The sequence below is a fragment of the Thamnophis elegans genome, unplaced genomic scaffold (genome assembly GCF_009769535.1).
Source record: "Thamnophis elegans isolate rThaEle1 unplaced genomic scaffold, rThaEle1.pri scaffold_89_arrow_ctg1, whole genome shotgun sequence".
Lineage (NCBI taxonomy): Eukaryota > Metazoa > Chordata > Lepidosauria > Squamata > Colubridae > Thamnophis > Thamnophis elegans.
In genome coordinates this window covers 38,461-54,172 of record NW_022473913.1, presented here as the reverse complement: position 1 = coordinate 54,172, position 15,712 = coordinate 38,461, and the positions used below count along the sequence as shown (strand labels likewise).

Sequence of the window (15,712 nt, the reverse complement as noted above, 5' to 3'; positions counted from 1 at the left end):
CCAGAGAAGCTCCTGGTGTTGGGTGGGGGGGGGGGTCTTTCAAGCCTGGGGAGGAGATCGGGGGTCTTGCCCCCTTGTGGTTTGGGGGGAGGGGGGCGAGGGCCTTTGCAATTGGGGGGGTGGGAGGGCTTGTCCTTTGTGGGGGGGGGACGGACCATCAAGGGTCTTTCTTGGGGGGGGAGTTCTAGGGTCTTCCCTTTTGCAGCCTTGGGGGGGGTTGCAGCCCGACGGGGGGGGGGGCATTGAGGCTCTGTGGAGTCTGAGGGTGGGGGAGTTCGGGGGTCTTTGCCGCCTGGAGGGGCCTAGGGCCATGGGGAGGGGATCGAGGGTCTTGGCAGTTGGGAGGATCGGTGTGTGTGTGTGTGTGTGTGTCTTGCCCTTTGCAGCCCAGGGGAGCCATCGAGGGTCTTTCTTTGGAGTTGAGGGTCTTTGCAGCCTGGAAAGAATCAGGGCTCTTGTCCTTTGCAGACTTGCGGAGTTGGGGTGTCGAGGGTCTTTGCAGACGGAAGGGATCAGGGGGTCTTGCTCTTTGTAGTCTGGGGAGGTCATTGAGGGTCTTTCTTTGGAGTCTGGGAGCTTTCGGGGGGGGGGGGGCCTTCACCGCCTGGAGTGGTTGGGGGTCTTGACTTCTGCAGCCTTGGGGTGTGGTGGGGGGTCTTTGCAACAGGGGCCATCAGAGGTCTTCTCTGCAGGCTCAGGGGTGGGTGGGAGGAAGGAGGGTCTTTGCAGCCTGGGGGGAGACCGGGGGGATCTAGCCTTGAGGGGGTCGAGAGTATTTGCAGTTGGGGAGATTGTGGGGGGGTCTTGCCCTTGGTAGCCTGGAGGGGCATTGAGGGTCTTTCTTTGGAGTCTGGGGGAGAATCTGAGGGTCTTTGCAGGCTACGGTGGTTGGGGTCCTTTCCAGTGTTGAGTGGGGGGGGCAGTTTGAGGATTTTTGCAGCCTGGGGAGGGTATGGGAGTTGTTCTCTGCAGCCTTCAACTGGGAGAAGTTGGGGGTCTTGCAGCCTCCTTCCTCCTAGGAATCAGGGTAAACATGGCCAGTTGAGATCAAACCAGTCTCTCTCCCCCCCTCCTCTTGGTAGCCCCCTTGAGTGACCCCCCTCTGGGTGGCCAAAGCCTCCCCCCCCTCTCCTGCCATGTGTGGCCCTCGGCACCTTCTCTGAAGGAAAAGCATCCCTGCTTCCTGGCCCCCAGCTTGGCATTGTTGCGAGCATTGGCTGTGCCCGAGGGGCTTCTGTGTGGGAAGCATGGACAGGCTCCTCTTGGGAGCAGGGACCCCCGTTATTTCAGAAGCTTCCTTTCTACACCCCAATATGTCTTCTAGCTCAGAGTGAAGAGCAATTTTAGGCATGAACGTATGGATTTTATTCAACGTATATCTCTCATTATGGCTCTGGGTTAACAGAGGGAGCCAGTTTGATCTTGCAGTTAAGACACCAGGCTAGAAAACAGGAGACGGTGAGTTCTAGTCCCACCTTAGGCATGAAAGCCGGCTGGGTGATTTTGGGCCAATCACCAGGAGACGGTGAGTTCTAGTCCCACTTTAGGCATGAAAGCCAGCTGGGTGACTTTGGGCCAATCCCTCCCTCCCTCTTTCAGTTTTGCTCTCCCTTAAATTACATGGCGGTTAGTTGATTCTAAGGCATGTGGTGCGGGAAATCTATATTTGGGATCGTCTAGTTTTTCTTCCCTTGCACTTCATTACAACCCAAGCAGACAAAAACAGAGACCCGAGTACAGTATATTTAACTCAGGGAGCCTTCAAACCTTCCGTGGTCCAATATTTGAGGGGCTGCTCCCAAAAAGAGGGGGCCCACCTATTCTCTAAAGCACCTGAGGGCAGGACAAGAAGCACCAGGTGGAGACTAAACAAGGAGATAAGCAACCTGGAACTAACAGTGAGGACAATTGACCAGTGGGACTCCTTGCCTCCAGAAGTGGTGGGTGCTCTACCTGGCACTGGAGGTTTTCAAGAAGAGACTGGACAGCCATTAGTCTGATATAGTTTAGGGTCTCCAGCTTGAGCAGAGGGTTGGTCTAGAACACCTCCGAGGTCCCTTCCAACTCTGTTGTTCTGTTTAAGTCATCCTAACTTTATATTTTGAGTCCCAGCCCCTTCTGCAGAATTCGTTCCCATGTTAAACAGAGCGAAAAAGGAAAGCAGGTGCCTCAAGAGGGATTGCGCCCGTTGAATAACTGAAGATAAAACAGTGGCTTTCTCGGTCCAGGAATGTTGTTTTGCCTGATAAGACAGGGTCTTATCTTCCTCCCCCCCCCCCCCCCTGGTTCTCAGGGTTAACAAGGCAGTCTGAGAATGCCTTTTGCAACGCAGAAATAAAATCAGTTTTATGACTGAAGCACCATATACTTGGAATTTCAAGTCTACGTGCACTTTGGGGTAAGAAGAGGAAGGGAGAATGGCTACTCGGATAAGCAGCGAAACGTGTCAAACCGAAAAGGACTCAACCGTGACTCAACTTCCAGACAATCGGTGTTCAGTGTTTCTCAACCTTTTAAGGTGGGGGGGACTTCAATTCCCAGAATTCCCCTTGGGCTAATCCGCCCATCATAAAGTCATCAAGGTTGAGAAACACTGATCCATTTAATGAATAGAATAGGGTTAGAATATAGAAGAGAAAATAGAATAGAATATATAGGAACGGAATAGGATAGAATAGAATAGGAAAGAACAGAGTGGGAAAGAATAGAAAAGAATAGAGAATAGAATAGAATAATGAAAAATACAGAAGAATAGAAATTAAATAGGATAGGATAGAAGATAGAATAGAATTGAATTAGAATATAGAATATTGAAGAGAAGAGGAAATAGAATAGAATAAGGGATAGGATAGGAAATAGAATAGCCAGTTAGATTTCGGAAGTCCATATGGGCCCATTGCTTCCATTGAAATGTCAGGCGTTGCTGGCTGAGCCTTATGGGAGCTGCTGGACTAATAGAGTTGAACTCTGGCATCCTGGGTGCCTTCTGAGCTTGGTGGTGTTCTTGCAGGCATCTCACTACCCAACTAGGTAACAGCATCAGTGCTAGAATGTAGGAGGAGGAGTATGGGGTCCTCGGTGCTCTGTGATTGATTTATTGCAGGCGTCTCATGACCCAAGTAGGAAACATCATGAGTCTTAAGGGCTGTTCTTGGTTAGATAGACCGTTTTTGGGGGGCGGGTAGGGCCTTCAGTGGCTTTTGACATGGATTGTTCTAGGTAGGCGGTTCTTTTGATGTCACCTGGTTATTGTTAAAAATCACTCTTAGGGCAAAAAAATAGTTTGCATTCCCTACCTGTCTTACTGGATACAGGAAGTGCAAGATGTAGAACCCTTCATTCCATGAGTGAGTGAAGTTAAAAAAAAAATGACCCGGAACCGTTTTTCACACATACCACCATTGCAGCATCCCCATGGCCACGTGGTCAAAATTTGAACGCTTGGCAACCAGCTCATATTTATGATGGTTGCAGGGTCAGCTGATCCCTTTTTGCGACCTTCCGAAGAGAGAGAGAGAGAGAGAGAGAAAGAAAGATGGATGGATGTATGTATGTATATTGATAGATATGGATGGATGGATGGATGGATGGATGGATGGATGGATAGATACAAATGGGTAGAGATAGTAAATGATAGATAGAGATAGATAGAGATAGATAAAGATAGATAGATAGATAGATAGATAGATAGATAGATAGATAGATAGATAGATAGATAAGGGAATGAATAACTTCATTGTCACTTTGAATGCACACTAATTGGCATACATTAAAATGAATTTTCATTGTATGTAGCTCTCAAAGGGTCACCACCTCCCACATACACTGCAGAAAAACGGCAGAATAAATAAAATAAATTCAAAAATTATGCCTATGCTTACATATATTATACGACCCAGAGAAACAACACAGTCTAGTTCGGCGACAGAAACAAATCTTGCGAGTTTACCAGACGGGTGGCTTAGGGAACAAAGCTGTTGCAGAATCTGGAAGGATAGAACATTTTGAAGAAGAAATTGTCCCCATTTGGATGGATGCTGATAAAAATCAAATAAAATGTCCTAGCGGCAGACAGATAGGGAAACCTTCACAGAAGATATAACCAAGGTTTGTGCTTATTAAAATAACCAGCATCACAAAGGCTCCTGTATTTGGTTTGGTTTAGTTTATTAAATAACCCAGGGGTCTCTAAACTTGGCAACGTTTAAGACTTGTGGACTTCGACTCCCAGAATTCCCACGCCAGCGTCTGAAGTCTTAAAAGTTGCCAAGTTTGGAGACCCCTGGAATATTTCATTGAGCTGAGCTAGCCTTTGGGGTGTTTTGACCGAGGCTTCCCAAGAGCACGAAGCCAACTCCTGGTCCCAACAAAAACCCCTTTTATTAATTGTCTGTGAATTCTGCTCATTCACAAAGCCTTTCAAAGGAGGATTTACAGTCACAGACCTTATCTGGCTTGGAGAGCTGCCAGGCCGATATCTGCAAAACTTGGCAAGGAGTCTCGGAGAGTCACGAACCAATGAAGTGAACTGATTGTCTCCTGCAAACTCCACTCCCCTGTCGCTCCTCTTTTATGTCCATTGGGAGGGGCCATTCACCGTCCACCTGTGGCTTTACTCCCAAGTCGACCCTTGTTCTTTAGCTGTTCCCTTCGTCTGGCAGCTCTGCCCATGCGCCCACTGGGAACAGGCTCCAGCTGTTCTTCTGCCCCACTGATGTCTGACTCCGAAGGCAGCTGATAACCCCTCTCTGCCTCCAACACAGACCCCTCCTCAGAGCCTTCCCCAGACTCCAGGACTGGCTCAGGTTCCTCCCCAACCTCCTCACTGTCCGAATCTGCTGCCAGCTCTGCTGACCGCTGGAGGGCCACAACGGGGGGGGGGGTATTTTGCCACACGTTATCTATAGCAGAAATCAAGAGCCGAGGTGGCGCAGTGGTTAAATGCAGCACTGCAGGCTAGTTCAGCTGACTGCAGTTCGGCTGTTCAAATCTCACCGGCTCAGGGTTGACTCAGCCTTCCGTCCTTCCGAGGTGGGTGAAATGAGGACCCAGACTGTGGGGCGATATGCTGACTCTGTAAACCGCTTAGAGAGGGCTGAAAGCCCTATGAAGCGGTATATAAGTCTAACTGCTATTGCTATTGCTATTTGGCCCAGGGTCATCCATAACAATACAAGTGAACATTTTGGCATTGTCCTGTTAATTTATAAACCCCAATTGAACCGCTGTGGTTATAGAAGGAATAAATATTAATCTTTGTGGGGTGATGGACACTTCCTGGCTATCAAAACGCCTGTCAAAGTTGGCGGAATAAAGATTGATGCAGCACGGCGGTTTAGAATTAAAATGTAGATCCGCTCTAAAAAGCATTGCTCGGGACTGAACGTCGAAAGAGGGCAAGGAGGCTCTTGATTGAAATCGTTCTGTCACTAAGAGCAAACAGTGTCGCCTGGTCTGGTTGCTGAGGAACAGAAAACCTGTCCTAATAAAACCCTCAATAAATCCAAAGCTAAAAAAATCTGCTTCAGATGATCTTGCAAATGGGGGGGGGGGGAATTCAGAACTCGGGGCTGAGAAAAGCCAAGCATCTTCATCTCTCTGCATCGTGTGATCAGAATGGAAATCCAGTGGATTCCATTTCCTGCTGCCAGCTTAGACATGCTAACATAAAATAAATTAAGGGCGGGGGGGAGGGGGATAAAAGACCTTAAAATTGATTATATTAAAGTGTGGAGTCCCTAGACCAGTGTTTTTCAACCTTGGCAACTTGAAGATGCCTGGACTTCAACTCCCAGAATTCCCCAGCCAGCGAATGCTGGCTGGGGAATTCTGGGAGTTGAAGTCCAGGCATCTTCAAGTTGCCAAGGTTGAGAAACACTGCCCTAGACTACCAGAACTTAACTGGATACACGAATCTTTAATCAAAAGGATGGAAGGAAGACCTAGAACATTCAAACTTGGCAACTTTTAAGATGGGTGGACGCCAACTCCCAGAATTCCCTAGCCAGTATCTTAAAAGTTGTCCTAGAACAGACAGCAGTAGAAAGATTAGCTTTTCTATACCTTGTATCTGTTTCAGGGGAGGAAAATAGAATCTATCTATCTAGCTATCCATCCATATATCTATATCTGTTCTGTCCCCCCTTCTCCGCTCGTTAACAGCCTGTTGTGCTGTAAAATGGCTTCTACTGTACAGCTCAGTGGAGTTGCCATGGCAACGGCTTCACAGTACTCCACAAGGGGGCTCCCTCTGGTAAAGGGGACATTGTCAGAAATGACGTTTGGTCCAGATATTTCCCCCCTATAAATAAATAAATAAATACCGGGGCAACGACGGATTATCAGCTAGTAGAATATAGCAGTGTTTCTCAACCTTGGCGACTTTAAGTCCCGTGGACTTCAACTCCCAGAATTCCCCCAGCCAGCTCTGCTGGCTGGGGGATTCTGGGAGTTGAAGTCCACGGGACTTAAAGTTGTCAAGGTTGAGAAACACTGGAATATAGAATTGGCCAAGTGTGATTGGACACACAGGCAATTTGCACATGCAAGCAACAAAGTGATCGATCAATTTATTTATTATTATTTATTAATAAGATTTATAGGCCGCCCAATCCCGAGGCCCTTGGAGGTTCTCTCTCTTTGCTGCTACTTGAACTCTGCTGATGTTAACGTTATTTTTGTACCTCGTTGCCTGCCAGAAGTGACATTAACCGGTTAACCTCTGCTGGGAAATATAACTGCAGAAATTATACGTGTGATGAACACTTTGCCTTTGGGCAAACTCTTTTGACACCCTGGAATGGATCGGTGAGGTCAAATACGGGCCGTCACTCAAAATCCTGCCTGTTACTTGATCTCAGATATATATATATAAATGTTTTGGAGGTTAAAGGCTCTTGAACCCATTGCCCTTCTGGGTGTGTTTGCTGCAGTTAAATGGTTGAGCTTCTGCCATCAAGTGTTTGCAGAGAATATAGGGAGTCCTCGACTTACGACCACAATTGAGTCCAAAGAGGGGGTCAACCTCTTCTCCAAAGCCCCTTGAAGAAGCAAGGGATGGAAACTAATCAAGGAGGGAAGCAAGCTGGAATTAAGGAGAAATTTCCCGAGAATGGAAACAATTAACCAGTGGAACAGCTTGCCACCAGAAGTTGTGGGTGCTCCAACACTGGAGGTTTTTAAGAAGAAATTTGGCAACCCTTTGTCTGAAGTGGTAGAGGGTTTCCTGCCTGAGCAGGGGGTTGGACTAGAAGACCTCCAAGGTCCCTTCCAACTCTGTTGTTCTATTCCGTTCTGTTTGCTTCCAAGTAAGACATTTGTGAAGTGGAAGTAGAATCCTTGGGCTGGAAGGGACCTTGGAGGTCTTCCAGTCCAACCCCCTGGCTTATACCATCCCATTGGGGTCTTGTTTCTCAACCTCGGCAACTGGAAGAGGTGTGAATTCCAACTCCCAGAATTCCCCAGGGCTGCCTGAGGAATTCTGGGAGTTGAAGCCCACACCCCTTAAATTTGCCATGGTTGAGAAACACTAAACAACGGCAGTATCTCTGTCTGTCTGTCTGTCTGTTTTTGCCATTCTCGATCTGTCTGTTGATCTATGTCCCTCCCTCCCATCCATCCATCCATCCATCCATCTTTTCCTTTCTTCCTTCTCATCCATCCATTTTTCCTTCCTTCTTTCTCTTTTCCTTCCTTCCTTTTATCTCTTTCCTTCCTTCCTCCCTTTCTTCTATTTTCCTTCCTTCCCTCTCCTCTCCTTCCTTCCTTCTTTCTCTTTTCCTTCCTTCCTTCCTTTTCCTTCCTTCCTTCCCTCCCTCCCATCCATCCATTTTTCCTTCCTTCTTTCTCTTTTCCTTCCTTTTTTCCTTCCTTCCTTCCTTTTATCTCTTTCCTTCTTTCCTCCCTTTCTTCTATTTTCCTTCCTTCCCTCTCCTCTCCTTCCTTCCTTCTTTCTCTTTTCCTTCCTTCCTTCTCTTTTCCTTCCTTCCCTCCCTCTCATCCATCCATCTTTTCCTTCCTTCCTTCCTCCCATCCATCCATCCATCCATCTTTTCCTTCCTTCTTTCTCTTTTCTTCCTTCTCTCTCTTTTCCTTCCTTCTCTTTTCCTTTCTTTTCTTTTCCATCCTTCCTTCTTTCTCTTTTCCTTCCTTCCTTTTCTTTTCCTTCCTTCCCTCCCTCTCATCCATCCATCTTTTCGTTCCTTCCTTCCTTCCCTCCCATTCATCCCATCTTTTCCTTCCTTCTCTCTCTTTTCTTCCTTCTCTCTCTTTTCCTTCCTTCTCTTTTCCTTACTTTTCTTTTCCATCCTTCCTTCCTTATTTCTCTTTTCCTTCCTTCTCTCCTTCCTCCCTCCCTCCCTCCCTCCAAACCATGGCCTAACCACTGTGCCACCACAGTCCTCCCTCCCTCCCTCCCTTAGCTCATCCGTTCCTGCTTTCCCTTGAATATTGAATATTCATTTTTGCAGGAAGGAAGTGGGCCAGTTTCAGCCCACCATCTGCCCTAATTGTACTAAGCATCGGCTTCAGCTCCCTGCTGTGGATTTTGAAAGGGAAGCATTTCCCTTCTCATCCTGTTACCTCCACCAGATTTAAATGATCCAGAGGGATCCAGGGGAGAAGCCAACAAAAGAACCCTCTTGTCCTCCTTTGAAGAGGCCTGCCTGCCTTTTGTGGAGTTGGCTCCCTCTTAGCTACAACCAGGATGCCCCTCTTTGCATGCCTTGGAGACAAGAACCCCCTCTCGGATGGCCTGTCTTATCCCAGATAAAGGGTTTATCTGAGCCGGGCCCATCTTCCTATGCCCAGCCCTTGGATGGGCAGGGGATGGCAGAGGCCAGGGGGGGTTTCAAATCCGATCCCTGCTTCTCTCATCCTTCCACAGCTTCCCCAAAAGAATTGAGCGCCTATTTTATGGAGAATTATTCTGTGAAATTAGCACCGGGAGCCCAGCTCTGAGTAGGAAAAGACATTCGGTCCTCGTCATCGTCGTCTTCTTTTTTTAAAAAAAAACAAAACCCCATAATCTCTACATGCAGAAGTTGAACCCAGCAGCTTCCCAGTCTGACAGTAATTCCTCAGTAGTTGCATCTCCTCCTCCAGCTGGCAGGCAGGTCCCTGGAGAAGGCAGGCTGGGCAGGTGAGAACATCTGGATGGGTAACTGGGTTGCTCCAGAGTCTCCTCCACGGAACCCTTGCGACCTCTGACCCGTGTCAAGTCATCCTGCCCAAGCCCTGAGCTTTAGGAAGGGGCTAGCCATCCCCTCCCTCAACTGCTTTCTTTCTTTCTTTCTTTCTTTCTTTCTTTCTTTCTTTCTTTCTTTCTTTCTTTCTTTCTTTCTTTCCTTCTTTCCCTCTTTCTCTTGCTGCTAGCCTCCCTCCCTCCCTTCTTGCTTCCTTGCTTGCTTTTCCTTTCTCTCTTCCTTGATTTCCCTCTTTATCTTCCTCCTTCCTTCCTGATTCCTTGCTTTTCCTTTTGTTATTTCTTTCCTCCTTCCTTTCTTTCTTTCTGCCTTTCTTCCCTTCATTGTTGCTTGCTTTCCCTCTTTCTTCCTCCCTATCCATCCATCCCTCCTTTCTCTTTCTTCCTTTCCTCCTTCCTTCCTTCCTTTCTTTCTTCCCTTCATTGTTGCTTGCTTTCCCTCTTTCTTCCTCCCTATCCATCCATCCATCCCTCCTTTCTTTCTTCCTTTCCTCCCTCCTTTCTTCTTCCTTCCTTCCTTCCTTCCTTTCTTTTTGTTTCTTTCTTCCCTTCATTCTTCCCTTCATTCTTGCTTGCTTTCCCTCTTTCTTCCTCCCTATCCATCCATCCATCCCTCCTTTCTTTCTTCCTTTCCTCCCTCCTTTCTTCTTCCTTCCTTCCTTCCTTTCTTTTTGTTTCTTTCTTCCCTTCATTCTTCCCTTCATTCTTGCTTGCTTTCCCTCTTTCTTCCTCCCTATCCATCCATCCATCCCTCCTTTCTTTCTTCCTTTCCTCCCTCCTTTCTTCTTCCTTCCTTCCTTCCTTCCTTCCTTTCTTTCTTTTTGTTTCTTTCTTCCCTTCATTCTTCCCTTCATTCTTGCTTGCTTGCTTTCCTCTTTATCTTCCTCCCTATCCATCCTTCCTTCCTTTCTTTCTTTCCTTTTCCAGTTCTTTCTTTGTCGCTTCCTTTCTCTCTCTCTCTCTCTTTCTCACTCTCTCTTTCCTATTCATCCCTCGCTATCTCTTTGTCCTTCAATATCTGTCCTGCAGTTAAACTGTGGAGTCCTTGATGCTCCCTGAGGCTGTTGCAGCTGTTTCCCAACACGGTAACTTCATCCGTCTGAATTTGGGGTTTGTTCCCTGTTAAGATACAGTCAGTCCAGGCAGCAACGCGGGGGACCCCCCCCCCCATCCCCTGCAAAACTGGCAGGGCAAGCTCTTGCATGTCACCAGGGTGTAAGCACCACACTGACTACCTCTGATGATGTAACCTAATTGGGTAATAAAACGTCTGTAGGCAAACCAGACTCGGTGCACCGAGGACGCCATTTATTTATTCCATTCCTACAGCCGCTTGTCTTGCCTGCAGGACTCCGAGTGGCCAGATACATCCGAGCTTTTAAAAATGGCTCACCCCATCCATGTCCCAGTCCTCCCTGCGTGCTGAGAGCCGTTTCCTAACCCAGGGAGCTGAGGTGTGTGTGTGTGTGTGGGGGGAGAGTGGATAGTTTTTAAAACACCAGGCCCCTGTTTGACACCATGAGGTTTGAGCCTCACGTAGAGAAGGGGAGGAAGGCAGCGTTACCGAAGGCAGCCCTAAACCACGGCTTGCTCAGCGTGGTCCTGGGCAGAGCCTGGGATGGGGTGGGGGTGGGGGGATAGGAGAACATCTGGCCACGTGTGATGTTTGTCCAGGGTTGTCACCAGGAGGCAAATCTGTCTGAACGTAGCTGTCAAATTTGATTCAGGTCCAGCAGCACAGATTCATTTTAAATAGACCATTTTTAAAATGCACCATTAGAAGCCAATGCCCGTTGCAACGTTAACGGATGGTCTGTCGGATCAGGGCACAACACCCCCCCCTCCCAAGACCCCTTCAGTGGGCAGCCTGGCCTTCGTCTCCCACTTCTTGAGGCCGGCAACCGTGAGAAACTCTGCCTCCGTTCCATTCCATGTTCTGTTCTATGTACTATTCTATGTTCTCTTCCATCACGCTATGCTATGCCATTCTCTTCTCTTTTCTATTCTATTCTGTTTTTTACTCCACATTCTGTTCTATTCCTTTCTATTCTATTTTCTATTCTACATTCCATTCTAATCTGTATTCTGTTCTATTCTTTATTCTCTTCTATATTGTCTTCTATATTCCATTTTATTCTGTTCTATTCTATTTTCTATTTTCTATTTTACATTCAATTCCATTCTATTCTGCATTCTGTTCTATTCTTTATTCTCTTCTATATTGTCTTCTCTTCTACATTCCATTTCATTCTGTTCCATTCTATTCTATTCTATTCTATTCTCTATTCTCTATTCTACATATCTGTTCTGTGTTCTATTCTATTCTGTATTCTATATTTTGTTCTATTCTTTTCTATTCTACATTCAATTCCATTCTACTCTGTATTCTGTTCTATTCTTTATTTTCTTCTATATTGTCTTCTTTTCTACATTCCATTTCATTCTATACTATTCCGTTCTGTTCCATTCCATTCTATTCTATTCTATTCTCTATTCTCTATTCTATTCTCTATTCTATTCTCTATTCTACATATCCATTCTGTGTTCTATTCTATTCTCTATTCTATATTTTGTTCTATTCTTTTCTATTCTACATTCCATTCTATTCTATTCTGTGTTCTATTCTGTTTTCTATTTTTTATTCTCTGTTCTCTTCTGTTCCATATTCTGTTCTCTTCTATATATTCTATTCCATGTTCTGTCCTATCCTATCCTATCCCCATTCCCTTCTCTTCTATTAACGGTCCCAAAAATGAACGGTTGTAAGTCAAGTCTTATAAGAGCCGAGGTGGCGCAGTGGTTAAATGCAGCACTGCAGGCTACTTCAGCTGACTGCAGTTCTGCAGTTCGGCTGTTCAAATCTCACCGGCTCAAGGTTGACTCAGCCTTCCATCCTTCTGAGGTGGGTAAAATGAGGACCCGGATTGTTGTTGGGGGCGATATGCTGACTCTGTAAACCGCTTAGAGAGGGCTGAAAGCCCTATGAAGCGGTATATAAGTCTAACTGCTATTGCTATTGCTAAGGACTACCTGTATTTCCCTCCACCAACTACCTGAGTTCTCCCTCCACCATTCGACTGATGCTCTCTTTCTGGATTTAATTTCCACCTGGCCTCCGTATTTATGCCGAATCCTTTGGAGAAGAGGATTGCAGTAAAAACCCCAAGGAGGGAGTACATTATCTCTTGTCTCCCTGACAAAACCTGGAGCTTCTTAGCAGAGCCAAACAATGGGAAGTTCCTGAATGGGGGGCTCAGAGGGGGGCACTTCAGGCTAGCGTAGTGGCAATTGAAAAGGAACCTTGGCAACCATTGTCACTTCAATGTCACCTCTGTGGCAGGCAGGCCTTTGCATCTACCTGGGCGAACCGGTTGCCTTCAGGTGTAACCTTTGTGTCTGGAGCCAGTATCTGTTCATCGGTGGTTAGGCTGGCATCGTTTTCCTCCCTCCTCTGTGCTAGGAAATGGGCCCCCATGGGGAGCTGCCAAGAGCAGCGTTAATACTATACAGCTCCTAGAAAGAAAGCACGCTGCTTCTCTTCGAATTTAGGAGCGGGGGGGGAATCTGTATTCATATGCTCTGCTAAAAAGAGATGGAAGGGAATAGAATGTAAAAAGAGCAGAACGAAGAATGTAGGTAGAATAAGAATAAGAAAGGAATTGAACAGAGTAGATTATTAGAACAGGAAGGAGTTGGAAGGAACCTTGGAGGTCTTCTAGACCAACCCCCTGCTCGGGCAGGAAGAGGAGGAGGCAGACAACACAATGGATCTCCAACCTTCTTAAAAACCTCCAGTGTTGGAGCACCTACAACAGTGTTTCTCAACCTTGGCCACTTGAAGATGTCCGGATTTCAACTCCCAGAATTCTGATAGGGGTTATCGAGATACCTTTCTCACCGGGGAGCTGGTTCAATGTCGGGGAAAAACCCCACCCTTTCCTAGATAACGTCCCCTTATTTAAAATATGTCTTTAGTCTTATCTCAAGGAGCTGATACAGCCCCAATTTGTCCTTCTAAACCAGTGTTTTTCAACCTTGGCCATTTGAAGATGTCCGGACTTCAACTCCCAGAATTCCCCAGCCAGCGAATGCTTTAAGAGGGGTGGGATTCAACTCCCAGAATTCCCCCCCAGTTTACTTCTCCTTTTTCAGGGCAATTGTCCTACTCAAACTCTCCGAACTATTGGTGAAAAGATGGTAGCGAAACAAATGGGAACCATGGCACAGGAACAAAACCCACCCCAATCTGTCTTTGTCCTCCTGGCTGGCATTTCTCAAGCAAGCTGCCAGTCTTCCCCCCCACCCTCCCTCGCCCTGTTCTCCCGGTATTTTTCTCCCTGCCATCCCTCCGCGTGTCGGGCTGATGAATCGGGCAGAAAAGGCACCGATTGTTCTCTGTGCCCTGTCTGTGTGTGTTTTCCTTTTCTGTGCCAGCCTGGCAGGCTGGATGCCCCTTTGTTCCCTTGGCAGGTTTTCTCCATCATAATAGAGCCCTGGTGAATTATTGATCCGTGCCCCCTTTCATCTCAAGCCAGGTTATCTGTTATCCCGGGCTTTCAGATTGGCCGAGCCGTGAGATAAGCCACTTGCCAGCCTGCCTATCGGAAAGTCAGCTTGCCGTGCCGATAGGATACTTCCAGCTTGGTTCAAGGACTTTTTTTCCCCTATCTGTCTGGCTCATCTCTGTAAATCTAGCTTCCCTATCAGTGCTAAGCACGGATGTGAAGGAAATTAGCCGTTTCTTGCTCATCGAACAAAATGGGGAGCTGTTTGGATCAAACAGGGACAGGTTTGAAAAGACTACATTCTCTAAGGAGCTGGGATTTTGATCCCGGGACCACAGGGAAGTTGCAATGGTGGTGTGAAAGATGATCCTAAGTCCCCTTTCTCAGGGGCGTGGTCACCTGGAAGCCCTCCGATGTCCCCTCCAGCCCAAAGATTCTATGTTCTAAGCCAGAGGTCTCCAAACTTGGTGGTTTTAAGACTTGTGGACTTCAACTCCCAGAATTCCTCAGCCAGCATGTTTTGAGATGGGTGGACATCCATTCCCAGAATCCAGTATTCTTTGAGATGGGAGGACTTCAACTCCCAGAATTCTCCATCCAGCATTCTTTGAAATGGGAGAACTTCCACTCCCAGAATTCCCCATCCAGCATGTTTGAGATGGGTGGACTTCACTCCCAGAATCCAGCATTCTTTAAGATGGGAGAACTTCCACTCCCAGAATTCCCCATCCAGCATGTTTGAGATGGGTGGACTTCACTCCCAGAATCCAGCATTCTTTAAGATGGGAGAACTTCAACTCCCAGAATTCCCCATCCAGCATGTTTGAGATGGGTGGACTTCACTCCCAGAATCCAGCATTCTTTAAGATGGGAGAACTTCAACTCCCAGAATTCCCCATCCAGCATGTTTGAGATGGGTGGACTTCCATTCCCAGAATCCAGCATTCTTTGAGATGGGAGAACTTCAACTCCCAGAATTCCCCATCCAGCATGTTTGAGATGGGTGGACTTCCACTCCCAGAATCCAGCATTCTTTGAGATGGGAGAACTTCAACTCCCAGAATTCCCCATCCAGCATGTTTGAGATGGGTGGACTTCCATTCCCAGAATCCAGCATTCTTTGAGATGGGAGAACTTCAACTCCCAGAATTCCCCATCCAGCATGCTTTGAGATGGGTGGACTTCCACTCCCAGAATCCAGCATTCTTGGAGATGGGAGAACTTCAACTCCCAGAATTCCCCATCCAGCATGCTTTGAGATGGGTGGACTTCCACTCCCAGAATCCAGCATTCTTGGAGATGGGAGAACTTCAACTCCCAGAATTCCCCATCCAGCATGTTTGAGATGGGTGGACTTCACTCCCAGAATCCAGCATTCTTTAAGATGGGAGAACTTCAACTCCCAGAATTCCCCATCCAGCATGTTTGAGATGGGTGGACTTCCACTCCCAGAATCCAGCATTCTTGGAGATGGGAGAACTTCAACTCCCAGAATTCCCCATCCAACATGCTTTGAGATGGGTGGACTTCCACTCCCAGAATCCAGCATTCTTGGAGATGGGAGAACTTCAACTCCCAGAATTCCCCATCCAGCATGCTTTGAGATGGGTGGACTTCCACTCCCAGAATCCAGCATTCTTGGAGATGGGAGAACTTCAACTCCCAGAATTCCCAATCCAGCATTCTTTGAGATGGGTGGACCTGATGTGTCACGACCCAAACTGTTGTAAATCGAGTTCTAAACTCTATAGAAATTCTTGGTTGTCGTTAGCTGTGATCACTGGAGGAGGCAGACACACAATGGATTGCTAATTGCTTGGCTCTCTTTGTGGGTTTTCCCCCCAAGTTTGTGTTACGGTAACTCTTTCCAAAACAAGCTGAGTTATTAAGCCCAATTATTGGGGCCACCTGACTGGGAAAATACCAGCCTCAAATGAGCAGGGGGGGCTTGGCATACCTGAGCTCAGGTGTTCTAGCTGGCACACACCTTGTCTTCTTCTTGATA

The 15,712-nt window shown here is 47.1% G+C and overlaps 1 protein-coding gene across 1 annotated transcript in view; it reads left to right on the top strand.

The window, feature by feature from the left end:
• The window catches only part of LOC116523672 (adenosylhomocysteinase 3-like), a 53,873-nt gene that overhangs the window by 893 nt on the left and 37,268 nt on the right, over positions 1-15,712 (top strand). The window lies entirely within an intron of this gene.